The sequence below is a fragment of the Podarcis cretensis genome (assembly GCF_951804945.1).
Source record: "Podarcis cretensis genome assembly, chromosome: 4".
Classification (NCBI taxonomy): Eukaryota; Metazoa; Chordata; class Lepidosauria; order Squamata; family Lacertidae; genus Podarcis; species Podarcis cretensis.
The window spans coordinates 93,694,234-93,710,499 of NC_137173.1; the positions used below are offsets into that span (position 1 = coordinate 93,694,234).

At 42.6% G+C, this 16,266-nt stretch overlaps 1 long non-coding RNA gene across 1 annotated transcript; it reads left to right on the top strand.

Moving 5' to 3' along the window:
• Window positions 1-9,376: 9,376 nt before the first annotated feature.
• Window positions 9,377-12,851, top strand: LOC307214367. Its single transcript, XR_013837988.1, has 3 exons — window positions 9,377-9,691; window positions 11,791-11,831; window positions 12,549-12,851. It is a non-coding gene; the product is annotated as an uncharacterized lncRNA (long non-coding RNA).
• The last annotated feature ends 3,415 nt before the right edge of the window (window positions 12,852-16,266 follow it).

Here is a 16,266-nt window from a genome sequence, read left to right on the forward strand (position 1 = left end):
AAAAAAAATAAATCAGTATTTTAAACATCAAACAAAACAACTTTGAGAGTCAGTGTGGTGCAGTGGTTAAGAGCGATAAACCCGTAATCTGGTGAACCGGGTTCGCGTCTCCACTCCTCCACATGCAGCTGCTGGGTGACCTTGAAGTCTCTCAGCCTCACTCACCTCACAGAGTATTTGTTGTGGGGGAGGAAGGGAAAGGAGATTGTTAGCCGCTTTGAGACTCCTTAAAGGAAGTGAAAGGTGGGATATCAAATCCAAACTCTTCTTCTTCTTCTTTGAGCTTATGGGGGGGAGGTTACCCAAAGTTTGGGTCACCATATTTCACGAGCCCAAACTCAGGCCACCCACAGCAGAGCCCAAACCCCTGTGCATTCAACATCCATGTATAAAACGACCCCCATTTTTGACCGAAAAAAATTAGCAAACAAGCATTGGCTTATACACAGAAAAATACGGCAATATTTTGAGATCCATACACCAACACTAAGAATGGTGTTAGAATCTCCTTTCTTTCCTCTTTCCTCCCCCATCTCACTTCATCCTCTCTCTCTCTCAGTTTGTGAGAATGGGCAGTGTTGGATGGTGTTATGTACTGAGTTGAATAGGATCCAAAATGCAGCACTCTGATTGGTCCTAGAACAATAGGATCCAGAATGCAGCAGTCTGATTGGTCCACAGGAGCCACCCAATCCAACTCCAGGTGGAAGTGAATCTGCAACCTGATTGGCCAACAGGAGAATCCCAGAATTAGCCAATCACGTGGGGCCCATTATGTAAATAATGTATATAAATCAGACATTTCGGGGGAACTTCCATTCCTCCCTACCATGAGCTGAATAAAGAGAATGAAATGCACACTTGACTCCGAGTATATTTCAGGTGGTAAGGATCCGACACTCCCCCCCCCACACACACACTGTCATTTGCATTAAATTAGACTGAAGTCCACTTACGGATCTGGGGCTGCAAGTGGCCCACATCTGTCTCAGTGGGTGGGAACACACTCCAATATGTTTGTTGCAGGTCTCATCTGTTATTTCTATGTTGCAGATCCAGGACTGGGGCATAACAGAATGTGGAAGAAGCCAAGCTTCTTTGCCACATTAGTTGCTTTTAAAGAAACGTCATTCTTGTTTCACTCGGTTTCTATAGATAATACATTGTTGCTACCAAACTACTGCATTCCAGTGTTTCTTTTTGCTGTTCTTCACTTACTTTTCCCTTAGATGTGATTTGTGGGATCTTTAAAACAAACAAACAATACAACTACAGCACCATCTTGTTTAGTGGTGGCTGGAAAAGTGCAATGGAGGCTTCTCCAAACTTTAGTGTTGTATTTTCTCCTTGCTGCTTTCTTTTAAAGTACCTTCTGCTTTTCTGCATGTGACCCTATAATTAGTTGCTTCCTGTTCATTCATGGCTGTAGCATTTCTGAATTAGCCCTTTAACTGGTCAGTTTCTGTCCCCTGCTGCTGTACCCTTTATAATGACTTCTTCCTTCCTTAAAGCTAACACAATTGCTTCCCTGTGTATTTGATTTGGTGGTTCTAACTGAGATACTTAAAAACAGATTATGAGCAAGGAACTCTTTACAGGATGTCCACAACTGACAGAATGAATTCTACTTCATGGTACCAGTAGATTGGGACACTTGCCACAGGAATGCTAGTCTTCATGATAAGAACAATAGATTTTCTAGTCTAGGCACGTCCAACAGGTAGATCGTGATCTGGACAGGTAGATGACTGGACATCTGTGGTAGATCACTGCCCCCCCCCAAAAAAGCTTAAAAAGTTTGGCTCTCCTAAAGAAAGCTCAACAACTTTGACCTGAACCGTAAAAATGGGACTTTCCTCCTCCCCCAAAAGCTCAAAAACCTTGACCTGAACCCCACAAAACAGGGCTTTCCTTGGGAGTCTCTTGGGAGTTGGCCCAGTGGCGTAGCGTGGGTTGTCAGCACCTGGGGCAAGGCAAGTAATTTGCACCCCCTAACCCATGGATTTGCGCCCCCTAACCCTAACCCCCAGATGTTGCGCCCGGTGCGTCCGGCCCCCCCTGCACCCCCACGCTACGCCACTGAGTTGGCCATCCCTGTTCTAGTCCATAAGAGCTCACTCCTGCAGGCTGAGGTCCCTTAGGCCCCTATCCAAAGGCCCCTTCAAAGTTAATGGGCACTGGCATTTAAGTGGGGTGTGTGTTCCATGTCTTTTCAGCAATTATGTGGGGTGGGGCTTATTTTATTCAAGTTGGCCCCCTGTTCTAGACAGAATGCACAGAAGAGCACAGTATCTCCCCAGAGGTATTAAACAGGGTCATAAAAGCAGAGTTTGATTTTACTGAACACATGTCCTGTCTGTTCACATGCCACCCACCCACTATTCTTTTTTAACAGCTCTCTTTGTACAGTACTGCTACATCACACGTGGCGACGAATGGTTTTTCCCGTATGAGAACAGGTTCTATACCAAAATGGCAACTGGGGTTGGCTCACAGTGCAACTGCAATGCCATGATAGAGGGGCACAATTGTCTTTATGCTCCCACCCTAAAACGTTTTGCTTGCAAACTCAGCAGTTCCTAGAATTCTAGCCATTAAAAACACCTTTCTGTCTTCAGCTGCTTGAAAAATGTGGAAGAACTGCTTCTGATTTGTGCATCGTTATTGCTTTAACTGATCTCCCCGTGTCCCATTCGTGAGCTGCAAGAGAAGACTCCTCATCTATTCCATTCACATTGATAATTGTCATGTTAAATGATCTGGCTGCTAGCTAAACAAGTGGAATGCATTGCGCATACAAATGTCACTGCGTATCTTTGATTCTCAGCAATAACAATTTTGCAGAAACGCAATGCCCTTGGCTAGTACAGCCAGTATGACAATCTGATTAGCAAGGACATGAGGGAATGGTCAAGGAAAGGGACTGAACTTTCAAGGCAACATGTGCTGCAAAATGCTCGACAGCATTCTTCCCCGCTTGAAAAACAGCAAAATCATAGCACATCAGTGGAGTGCAGACTGCTCAGGCCACAATATCAGTGGGAGCTTCATCTAATGCCCTGTTGCTCAGCTCCGCTGACCACATTATCAAGATGTTAACGCCGTTGCAGCAAAGATATAATGGCACAACAGTGCACACAATAAATGCAAAGCTCTGTATGTAGAACGTGACTGTCACAAACCGAAACACAAACATCTGGCAAACCACAAATATGTCAATATTTGAAGCAGCATCTTCATGCTGTGATCCTGTCATGTTAGCTGGGCTTGCTATGCTTGTAAGCCTGGGCATGCTTCTGGAAATTACAGTTAGCAAAACCAGATTTTGATGCCTTCCAGTGGCAATGGTGTTCTCCAAAACTGCAATTTTATACCTGCCATAAATTGGGACCCAGACTGAGATTTTTCCAAAATGGCCTTGATAGCATGGTAAGTAAAAAATCTGGTGAACTTCAAGCCCTCGTGAATTTAATTAGGCATATGGGCCAAAAGTTTCCCACGATTGCCTCAGCCCCTCTATGGGATGTACTTTGAAATCTTGATTCCCCACTCCCAGATAGTTATATTCTAGTTCCATAGCTTAAAACAAGGATAGTTGTTTGTTGTTGTTGTTGTTGTTGTTGTTACAGTCATACTTCTGGATGAATACGCCTCGGGTTAGGCAAATTCGGGTTGCGCTCCACAGCAACCCAGAAGTAACGGAGCACATTACTTCTGGATTTCACCGTGCGCGCATGCACAGACCATCAAAATGACATCACACGCATGGGCATAAGCACCAAAATGTGACCCGCACACGTGCAGACGTGCAGACATGGGTTACATTCACTTCGGGATGCGAACGGGACTCCAGAATGGATCCCGTTCGCATCCCGAGATACCACTCTATTATCTTTTGTTTTCATTGTCGTCCAGTCCTCCATTTTGCAGGAACTTGTGAGATAATTCTATCAAATAGATTCTCTCAGCTTGGCACCCTTCCTCTTTATCTTGGCAGTTCTCTTTATCTGTATCATTATATAGTCATCTGCACTATACATTTAATGCACTATCATACCACTTTAAACAGGCATGGCTTCTCTTCAAAGAACTGTAGTTTAAGGGTGCTGTAGAGATGCTAGGAGACCTCTATTCCCCCTCCCAGACACACAGTTCCCAAAGTTCCCTGGGAAGAGGGTTGATTGTTGAACCAATTGTTTTGGTCTGCAACTTCCATCATCCTGGACCAGTTGCCTTGTGACTGGAGCTGATGGGAAGTGAAGTCCATAAATATCCATATCTGCTGCTGTCCCAGATGTGTCCAGTTAGTAAATAAATTAACTGCAATGTAATGAGAGTGAAGATAGACAGATGAACTAGCCATTGCAGTGGCACCCCTTGTGTGAGACCAACCTCCTGACGCCATCATCACTGTAGTTTACCTGGATGGCGCTTGGATGTGCCCACTCAGTCTCAGCCTTGGTGCCTCCTTGTCCTGCTCCAGCTCTGCTCAGTGAGGTAAGTGTCAAGAGGGAAGCGCCACCTCATCACAAGACGCTACTGAGCACTTGTTATTCACCTGTTCAGGGAAAATATCATAATGCAGGACACAGAAGCCATCTAGAGGGATGTCCATATTTTGTATGTATGCTGTTGTCAGGCTTCGGGGAATTCTCTCCCTCCACTGGTGGCAGCAGGAAGCAGAGCAAAACAAAGAAGTGTTCTTACTAATGAGTTTATTCATTCATCACAGAGAAAGACAAAGGAATGCTGTCTGTCTCCCGTCAATGGCGTTGCTCCAACTGAGCTCCTCCTTTCCTGGCAATAGCACTTCCCCATATGGTGGTCTTCAGGGGCTAATTGCCTCAGAGTGCTTTGCTCTTGCACTCTCAATGAACACTGAGTTCTGGGAGAAGGGGGGTCAGAAATATTTTCCAGTGATAACCAGAGCTGGCTGCTCTGGCTCTGTCTACCTTGGCTCTGTCTCCCCACTCCCTTCTCCCAACACCTCCCAACTCTTCTGTTCGCCTGTCTCTGAGCTGTGACCTTCCTCAAACTCCTACTGTAAATCAATACTGCCTCCCTCTTTGGAAGCTTCAGGAGAAGGGAGGGCGATCTCCACCATTCCTCCTCAATCTTGTCCCCTTCAGTTCAGTCCCTGACAACTGTGGATGGTCCATTCCTGGTTCAATGGATGGACAGAGCAGCCTTTTATGGGTGACGTTGCAAACCCTTTGAGTGAGTACATGGAGGGGGTACTTTTAGAGCCATCGTTGTCACTGGCGGTGCAGATAGTCTCTGAAGTTATGAGTTGCTCTGACCAACTTCAACTGGTGCACCAACTGCCACCTTTGCTGGAGCAATGGTTAGCAAGAGTTTACCATGCGGAGAAATGACGAGGCTATGCAGGGAAATGATGGTGATCATATGTTCGGAACCAGAGCAGAAAACCTGATTTTAAGATGTCCTCCATGTTGGACTACTGTTGGACACGAGGCTGCCTTCAAACACAGTTCAGAAGTTGCAATTATTGCAAAATTCAGGGGCCTGCGTGCTTGTAGTAGCATGTCATTCCCATTATGAAACAGCTACAATGGTTGCTAATTGTCTTCCAAGCACAATTCAAGGTGCATATGCTGATATTTAAAGCCTTGAATGACATGGGACCCAGCTATCTGGAACAATACCTTGTCTTTGTCTTAGCTCAGTTGCTTAGAGCATGATGCTGATAACGCCAATCTTGTGGGTTTGATCCCTATGTGGGACAACATTGTAGGGATTTGGACATCCACAAGGTCCCTTTCAACTCTACAGTTCTATGATTCTCATGATAACCTGTCCCATTTTTAAGATCAGCAAGCGAGGACCCCAGATGTAAGGCATAAAATCCCGCTGTAAGGGTTGAAATCAGCCATGTGTACCCTAGTGGTACTTTTACATGACATACATTTCACCACTGATATACTTCTCAACTCAACATTATATGATTTTAGAAGGAAGGTGAAGATATCTCTCTTTTGCCAGACTTTTGGAGGTCAGTTTTATAGAGTGTCCACTGCTATTTTATGGAAGATGGATTTACTTTGTGCTGTTTTTACTTTGGATTAATGTTTTAATTGGTTTTGGAAATGTGTATTGGTGTGATTTTAAAAAATATTTTATTTATGCTTTTCAGATTTATACATTTCACTAATTTTACAATCATTTTAGCATTTCACAACTTGACTTCCTTCCCCCTCTTTCTGCGGTTCCTTAAATTTATTTTTAATATCTTCTGCATATCCAAATTAACTTAATTTGCTCATTTATTCATCTACTTAAATATATACTCTTTTCAAACCACAGGTTATTACAATAATCCTGCAAATGTTTTTATCTGTTTACAATTTATCTGTAAATATTCCATAAATTATTTCCATTTGTCTGTAAAAAGTTTGTTATCTTGATTTCTTATTCTTCCGGTACGTTTTGCCAGTTCTGCATATTCCACAAGTTTTTGTATCCATTCTTCCTTTGCTGGGACTTCTGCTTCTTTCCATTTTGGGGCAAGTAACAGTGCTGCATCTTAAAAAGACAGCATCTTAAAAAGTAGAGACATCACCTTGCCAACAAAGGTCCGTATAGTAAAAGCTATGGTCTTCCCAGTAGTGATGTATGGAAGTGAGAGCTGGACCATAAAGAAGGCTGATCACCGAAGAATTGATGCTTTTGAATTATGGTGCTGGAGGAGACTCTTGAGAGTCCCATGGACTGCAAGAAGACCAAACCTATCCATTCTTAAGGAAATCAGCCCTGAATGCTCACTGGAAGGACAGATCGTGAAGCTGAGGCTCCAATACTTTGGCCACCTCATGAGAAGAGAAGACTCCCTGGAAAATACCCTGATGTTGGGAAAGATGGAGGGCACAAGGAGAAGGGGACAACAGAGGACGAGATGGTTGGATAGTGTTCTTGAAGCTACCAGCATGAGTTTGACCAAACTGCGGGAGGCAGTGGAAGACAGAAGTTCCTGGCGTGCTCTGGTCCATGAGGTCACAAAGAGTCGGACACGACTAAACGACTAAATAACAGCAGCAACAACAGTGCTGCTGTAGTAGCATACATGAATAAGTTTCTATACAGTTTCAGTATAGAAAATATATTGGTGTGTTTTAATATGTTCCCCACAGCCCTGTGATCTTATGCTGATGCTCAGTATGAACACTGATAAATAAATAAGCCACTTATGCTTGTAAAAAGCAGTTTACAAATCTGGAATTGAGGTCAATAATCCTCAATTGCATAGTTTCAGAGAAACAAGATGTGCTTAGATATATCTGCTGTTTAATATAAAATACTTTGCTCCATCTCCCTCATTTGGAAATGTGGATCATCGAGGGCACCTGGTTGAGCTATGGAATTCCAGCGCACCTGTGAACCGACCTGAATTCATTGCTTTGCACAGGTGTGGCCTGCCCCATTCTTATCCAGGTAAGCTGCTGCAGCAACACTGGGGTGAGGAGGGTGACTCCACCCTGCCTCATAGTCCACTAAGGTTTAGAAATATTTAAAATGGGGATGAAAACCTATTGCTCTCCAGGCGCTTTGGGGCTACAACTCCCACCATCCCTGACTGTTGATGAGTGCTGAAGTCCACAACCACAGGTTTTCCATCCATAACTTCACATAGTACCAAGTATACAGCGATGGTATTTGACCTCTGTAATGACTCCCCAGTATTAATTCTTATGAGATCTCACAAGTTCGTTATACTCCTGAATTTGCCCCTTCTGTTCAAAACTTCCCAAGACCTCTAGGGCCTAGAGGTGTGAATAATATAAAAATATTGTATATAAAACCCTAAAGTATCTTTAGGGTAGTTAAATGTGACTTTCCACAATATTAAACCTGCATTATTTCTTTATTTTCCTCGTACACACTTTTTAATTGGGCTCTAAATGACCCCAGTGCCCTTTTAGCAAAACCTTCTGTTATTTTGTGTTGCTTTGTTGTTATTTTTTTAAAGGGGTTTGTTCCTTGGTGAGTCAATTAATCCCTTGCTGTTGCTGGAGTGTGACGTGATACTGCTTAGTGGTACGTTTCACACCTGAATGTTCTTTTGGGGTCATTTATAACTCCAAATCCTCAAGAGGGTTAATTATGAGGCTTGCCGAGGCTCAGGACTCCAGCTTTCAGCAATGTGCATGCAATGCTCTGAACCTTCTAAAGTGCTATATAAATGTTATGCATTATTCATAATCCATCCTATAGGAATACACAGCAACAAACATTTCAGGTCCCAATCTTGTCTTTCCCTAGCTGATGACCAGAAATCTACTTGGACTATTTGTAACCTAATCGCTTGATTTGAAACAAAATTTATCTTCAGCTGAACAGCTTGAACTGAGTCCAGCAAGTGAGGGAAAAGGCAGGGTGAAATCCTGATCCATTAAAGAAGCAGCACGCTATTTCTCCTGCAGATGCCAACAAAACATTCTTGCCTGGAAAGTGTTTGATCTTTATGTCAGAAAGATGAAAACATAAGCATTAAATAGATTTGATGTCAAGGTTAATTCTGCACATAGGCCTATTCAGCCATCGTGGAGATTGTGTTTCTATTATGTTTCTATTATTCTGTAAAATACTTCTTAGACAAGGAGTGTGTCAAATAGAATAAGATGTTTTTAAATAAGCAACACCATTAAACAAGGTTCTCTCCCCTCCCCTCAAAAAAAGGGGAATAATGAAATATTTTAGTGGCTATGAAATATGTGATCTAAGTCTGCCATCTGCTGGTAGAAATATATTTCAACTGTGCTATATTATTTACTATCAATTATGGAGAAATCTTGCAATGAGGTACCGGTACTTATTTTGTGCATCTCTGGGGAACAAAGCTGCTTTTAACTGTACATACGCCTGTGGTTCCATTCTTCCACTTTTTAGAGGCTACAATCCAAAATACATTTGCCGATTTATACATGCCTGAATGTCTGCACCTTGGTGAATATTTGACAATCCAAGCTGAATTTGGTGGGTATCACCATTCACTAGTATAAGTCCCCGCAAGTTGGCTGTTCTGACCTAGCCATCTGACTTGTTCCAGGAAAGAGAGAGTGTCAAGGGACCACCAATTACTACTATAGCGGTGAAGATGTGGGAACAGCTTATGTTACTTCCAAAATACAAGGTCAAATTGGTGATGGCCCAGCCAGTGACTATAATGTGTGTTTCTAAAGTGTGCTGAAATTACAGTAATTCATGGGGAAAGGACATGTTCAGGATTGTAAGAATGCAAGTTGAGCCAGTAAATATTCCTTGACATTCTTGGGACGAATGATCATTTCATCACCCTGACATCCAAGCTATTGGTCAGACTGTGGGGGGGGGGGGAGGAGTTAAAGGGTCCATTGTTAAAATTTGCAGACCAAAGATCAGGGCAATAAAAACACACCATTCTGCCGAAGTTAATGGCCCATTAACAACAGCTGATGGACCCAACACACTGAAATTATTCCTGGTCCTGGCGTTCCACCAGCATTACTGCCTCGGAAGAAAATAGATCTGACCTTGTTGAAGTGACCTTCTTCCTGTGTGGGGACCATGGCAACTGGCCTCATTGCCCCTGCCCCCATATAAAGTGGCATGAAGCTTTGACAGAAGGAAAGATTGAAAAGCTGGAAGTTTTCACAATAGCTCCTTGCTGAAGCAGTAGGAGGAAACAGCTCATCTGGTAACTAAGCATGGCTATTTATTTTTACTTTTGGGGGGCATTTTAAAGAATGGTTGTGATTTCTTGGGAAATTTTTAAAAAGATCAGTCAATTTCCATTGAAGGATCTATGGGAGCGTTAGTGGCCTGTCATTGTTGTTGTTTTGATACCATCGATTTACAATCAAACCCCTCAGCTTGCCATCTTAACAACTCTGCCATTTTGGCAGCGAATGCACACAGCAGTGAAATCAACCCCCACTAATGTGTTGATATCAAATTGATTTGGGGCTAAACTTTAGCTGTGCTGTTCTGTTGCAGGAAAGGACATTTGTGCTGGGCGTGTGTGTGTGTGTGTGTGTGTGTGTGTGTGTGTGTGTGTGTTTAAAAAAGCAATGTGACATCTGCCCAAACCGATAGCACACACTGACACATCCATCGCCTATTTCAATTCACCTGACGACAATTAAGTGACAATAAAGAACAAGCCCTCCTCAGATTCTAATTTTTTCTGACGCTGTGTTCAATATTGTAATAGATGGTGCCAATAGAAGTTTGCCTCACAAAGCTTCTTCCCTTTCCTTTCTATAATCTTCTTTAATAATTGCTGCTGGAGCCATTCCCCTCCATGAATGAAGGACAGGACAGAAAACAACACAGAAAAGTGAGAAGCATAATCTTTCTGGCTGTCATTGCAGTAGGTGCAAGACTCAGAATTACTGATACAGCTACTTAAGATGGTGGTACTGAAATATATAGCCAAATCCTTGCCTGTACAGTGTTTCCTCCTGGTGTCAGAAGGCTGTGTCAAGGAGAGGTGTCCCAAACCTCTTCAAGATTAATCTGAACACTTCAGCCAGGGTCCATCCTGTTAATTTTCAATCCCATTTTGTAGCTAGTGAAGCTACTCTGAATATTGACAGTTGCCTCTGGGGGACTAGCAGTATGGTCTCTTAGCAAGAAAGCAAGCGCAGCAGGGTTTCTGAAATATTTGCCAGTGCCACTGTAAAAATGCAGAAGGCAGCGACCTGTATAACTACATATGAGGCAGTTATCCAAGGTTTCTATATGAGGGAATTCATTTTTCTCTCTCTCCAACCCCCACCCTTCCCCTAAAGAAAGGTTGTTTGCAATTCAAATGTCAAAGACGCCATAGCAGAAGAGTCCTGGCCACAGAGCGTTTAAACTACTCTGCACTTATTTCTCCCCAATGAAATTGATGTTATTTTTCATTTATGTACACAGGTTGGTAACAGCAACAAAACGATTCTGCCTTCACACGTCTAGCAGTCACACCAAACTGCTATGTTTTAGCAGGCATGAAAATACCTGGGTAGATGTTCATATGTAAAGGTAAAGGTAAAGGTACCCCTGCCCGTATGGGCCAGTCGTGTCCGACTCTAGGGTTGTGCGCCCATCTCACTTAAGAGGCCGGGGGCCAGCACTGTCCGGAGACGCTTCCAGGTCACGTGGCCAGCGTGACGAAGCTGCTCTGGCGAGCCGGCACCAGCACAGCACACGGAAACGCTGTTTACCTTCCCGCTATAAAGCGGTACCTATTTATCTATTTGCACTTCCGAGTGCTTTCGAACTGCTAGGTGGGCAGGAGCTGGGACCGAAAGACAGGAGCTCACCCCGCCGCGGGGATTCGGACCGCCGACCATGCGATCAGCAAGCCCTAGGCACTGAGGTTTTACCCACAGCGCCACCCGCGTCCCTTCCATGTTCATATGACCCCCTGCTTAAAAGTGCTAATTAATTTTGCTGCTACATGTGGTTCTGACTCAGGGGAGGCCACCATAGTCAGAGGGGAATTGTGTTGTCAAAAGAATCTCTCTCTCCATCTCTCTCCCTGGATGTGCCTTTAGAACAACAATGGGGAACCAATCACCTTTCAGAGGTTGGATAACAACTCTCATCATCCTCAGTGGTCATTGATGGTGGTCCAACAACATGGCTACGTGTTCCCCATTTTTTATTTACAAAGTTCATGAAGCTCTCTAAACGACGCCCCCTCCATCTGCATCCAAAGGTTACCAGAGCCATATTGTATGAAGTTTAGTTTATGAAATTAGTTTATTTAAAAAAAAACAAATTCAACCCTATCTTTTCTCTCACCAGGACACCCAAGTGGAATCAAGAGAAACATCAATTGGTTAAAAGTAAGGGCAAAAGCTAAGCATTTAATGGGAATTTTTTACTTATACAGTGGTACCTCGGTTCTCGAACATAATCCATTCTGGAATACAGTTCGGCTTCCGAAACGTTCAAAAACCGAGGCGCAGCTTCCCATTAGTTGCAAGAGTTTCTTGCACTCAGCGGTAGCCATGTAACACGTGTTTCGAAAAACGTTCAAAAATGGAAGCATTTACTTCCAGGTTTTCAGCGTTCGAAAACCAAAATGTTCGACAACAGAGGCATTCAGGAATCAAGGTACCACTGTATATGCATTTATGGTATATATTGCTTAGATGAAGAACTGCATTGTAAAATGCAAAAACAGTGCAAATATCAAAGGATGGCTGTTTCATGTTGCATATTGTTTCAGAAAGTGCAGATTTTATAGGTCCCAACTGAATCTACGTTCTCCCCCAACCTTAACTGTAAGTGAATATTTAACAATGCATATTAAAAACATCAGGAATCCCTGTTAAGATCTTCCAAATTCTGAGTAGAAAAGCATATGAATTCCTATGTCAAAGAAAAACATACTTTCTCAAAGACAGTAAAACTGTCTAATATGCAGAAAATGTAATTTTTGTATGCACCGAAGTTAAGACTTATGTAAAAGTTTGCATTTGCATAATAGAGAAATTTACATTACGCAAAAGGTTGCAGTCTAGATGAAAGCAGAAGACTGATATTTTTCTATTTCACAGGGTTAGGCTACCTGATGACTCATAGACAGAAACCTGAGCTGCAGCTCTCTCACAGCTAGAGAGGAAATTTAAGAAGTCAGTGAAGGCTAGCTGTAATAGGTGCAGCTGCAGCTAAGCTCCACAGTGATGAAAAAACCTAGGATCTCTCTCTGGGACCAGAGAGAGGAAAGTTTACTAAACTGTATAAAGGACTGAACCATTTTGGCTGGTACCTGAGAGCAACTTGTTACTTTATTATTTTGTAACATTTATCTTACTGTAACTAATATTTAAGATTATTCTGCAGTAAAGTTTTGAAACTCATTCTTGTGGTGGAGGGATTCATTTCTACTCTTAACAAGGTCCAAATCAGGGATTCTACTGAACAACTCTAAGAAGAAGTATGCATTTACAATATTTTGATAGCTATGTCTATGATTGTTACAAAAATAGTGTCTTTTACTTTTAAAGTTGGTGTTTTAGTCCAACTTTAGTCCATGGTTATGCAGGTTGTACACTCCTTGAATGTAAGGCGTGAACATCCCTGTGAACACTTTGCAATAAGACTTTGTGAGAACCAAGAATGGGACAAGTCTCCAGATCCTACCTAGGCACTCAGTCTGAGCTAGGCCAGTATAAATGCAACAGGTGCTAGGTCCTGTTTCTGCCCAGCCAATGTTATGCCTGATTTATCTTCCCAGAAATGGAGAGTCAGAAAGTGAAAAGTGTGATGGAGAATTTACGTAATGGGAATCATTAGATGTGCAAGATCTGTGATTGGGTTGAGTCTCCTAGCTTAACTTTCTTCTTCCAAAAGCAGCGGCATCTGTGGCAGGTGGGCAGGGCCAGATTTAGGTTTGATGAGGCCCTAAGCTACTGAAGGTAATGGGGCCCTTTATATGTCCAGCTGTCCTTTGTCAACAACAAATTGTCACTGTTTTTTTGTGTTGAATATATGCTATATGGTAATTTATGGACCTAATTGGTCCATACACAACACAAAACACTATTGATGTACGTAGGTTTTATTTTATTTGTTTTTTATCTTATATTTTGGAAATGTACATCCAGGTTTTTCCCCCTTTAAATTTTTGGGGGGCTCCCAAGAGAGAGCGGCCCTAAGCTATAGCTTGTTTAGCTTATACATAAATCTGGCACTGCAGGTGGGGGAGTGTGAGATCTTGGCTCCCCCTTCACTGTGGCCCTGATGAAACACACACATACAGAGGCTACTTTTTACAGGGAACATCATTATAAGAAGGTTTTGCTGAGGGGAGAGCAATGGAGTCTCATTGACAGCTGCTAGATGGGCAAAGAAGCAGGAGGCAGCATTGGGACAGAAGAGTTGGTGATTCAACATAGCTACACAAAAGCTTTTAAAGCAGTCATTTAAAGGTCATTGAGACAGGGGGTGCAGAGCCAATCTGTCTACAACAAAAGGTTTTGACAACAGACAGAACTGACAGAAGCCAACAGAAGACAAGGCAGCCTGAGGGGCTCCCGGTATTTTCTTTCCCCGTGGCCATATAAGAAGGGATTGGGGGCCTTGCCTGAGGGATGTCAAAGCCTGACAGACATTACCCAATGTGTGGGGGGGAGAGAGATAGAAATGAGAGTGATTTCTTGAAGAAGAGCAATCATTTGTTACTTGATGGGCTCAATTGGCAATACCGCAGTCTGTCAAGCTCTCCATTTCTAGAGGCTCAGATGCCAGTAAACTTCAAAGAGAACCTTTCAGCACTTGAAATAATACCTGGGTTGTATCCGGGGCCTAAAGCAAGAATACATCCCACAACAGTCTTTGGCAATTACAGGGATGGAGTTCCACTAATGTGTAGAGTGTGTGTTGTTGTTTTTTAATGGCTTGTGTGAAAAAGCAAGGAAATTAAGGCACACAAACTTAATTTCCACACCATGTAAGAAGCATACATTGTTATGTACTGAAGTTCTCACCCTGGGCCAGCAGGGGGATAATGTAGATAGTTAGGCAAATAAGGGATCGAAAGTGACGTTCAGCGATTGGATAGTTTTAGAAAATAGTTACAGTTACATTGTACTGGAGCTCTATATAAGCAGGCTGACTGAACCCTTCAGTTCAGTTCTGTCCTGGCCTGTGAATAAACAAGAGCTGTTTGAAGAATCGCTGTGTTGTCTGATATGTTCATCCACAACCTAACATACATGATCGACATTCTCACATATTGTGCTTACTTTTAGCCCTTGTGGACCCCTGTTATTTTTTCTTCTGGTCCGAAACATCTTCCACTGCAACTGGAGAGACACTGAAACTCAGGATGCTGTGACAGCAATGGTCATTTAGCAACATACTTGTCCTCTACTGTCCCTTTATGCCTTCACTGTGGTTAACACAGAATGGTATATGTTTGTAGTGACAAGGATGAAGTTGATTGATAGAGGATAAAGATGTGGACCCAATAACAGGCCTAAACAGGCATTATTGAGGCTCTCTATATTACTCTGTCGCAAGAGAAAGGAGAAGGTGAGTCTTGTGTTTATGAGTCGGTATGCCTAGAACAGGGTTAGAACACTTTGTAAGGAATTAATTAAATCTTTAGAATTGACACTCAGAGCAAATTTGCAGGTCTGATGATCTCATAGTAGGGATGGGCTGAGCAGCTTGTTGCATCCTATTGCTCAGCCATAGGTCTATTCTGCTCTCTTTTGTGTGGATTTTTTTATTGAATGAACAAAAAGCATGCAGTTGAATTGCATGTATTTTGCCCACGTGTTTTATGTAAATAGCACACTTTTGATGCAAAATGTGCCCTTTTCAATGTATTCACCCTACAAATATGCATTTTGTGTGCATCTTTTGAGATACAATATGTATCATTGTGTGAACCTTTCCCACACAAAAACTGCACTGCAAAGTCGGGAGAAGTGTGTAATCAGACTGGAAGTTGTGTTCCAGTCCACATGCAACCTTGAAAGTTTCAGATCAGATCAGTCCCACAGTGAAAAAGCACACCAAACAAATTCCTCCCCATCCCTCCTCAAGTTTGAATAGTTCAGTCTTTCATTCGTTAGCTGTTAGTTTTACTTTTCCTCAAACATTCACAAGGTTGCATTCTGCAGCTTAAGATAAGACATGAAAGAAGTTAGTAATTAAGAATTTAGCATTGAAAAAGATTACATATTATTAACTTTTGACATAACACTGATGGCTTTGTCAAATTGGCATGTGCCCAGTTTGTAGATGAAGAGGATTAACGCTGAAAGCGCATGCGAAGACAAACCAGAATGCACAGTAACATGCTACATGTGAATACACACAGCAATATGTTAGGAGTGCATGTGCCACTTGCAAACGAACATAGTAATCTGCAAATACTGGGGCACTTGCAAAGAGACAGAGTATCGTAAGGAGCAGCACATTCAGATGTGGGGTTTATTGTGTCCGTTTCACTAGTTATAATGTTAGTGTCTCTGTCCTACTTTCTAACAATTACTTTAAGATTGTGCAACTGTGGCTTTTGATTGATATACTGCTTTTGTTGTTGTTTAGTCGTTTAGTCGTGTCCGACTCTTCATGACCCCATGGACCAGAGCACGCCAGGCACTCCTGTCTTCCACTGCCTCCTGCAGTTTGGTCAAACTCGTGTTTGTAGCTTTAATAACACTGTCCAACCAACTCATCCTCTTCTCCTTGTGCCCTCCATCTTTCCTAGCATCGGGGTCTTTTCCAGGGAGTCTTCTCTTCTCATGAGGTGGCCAAAGT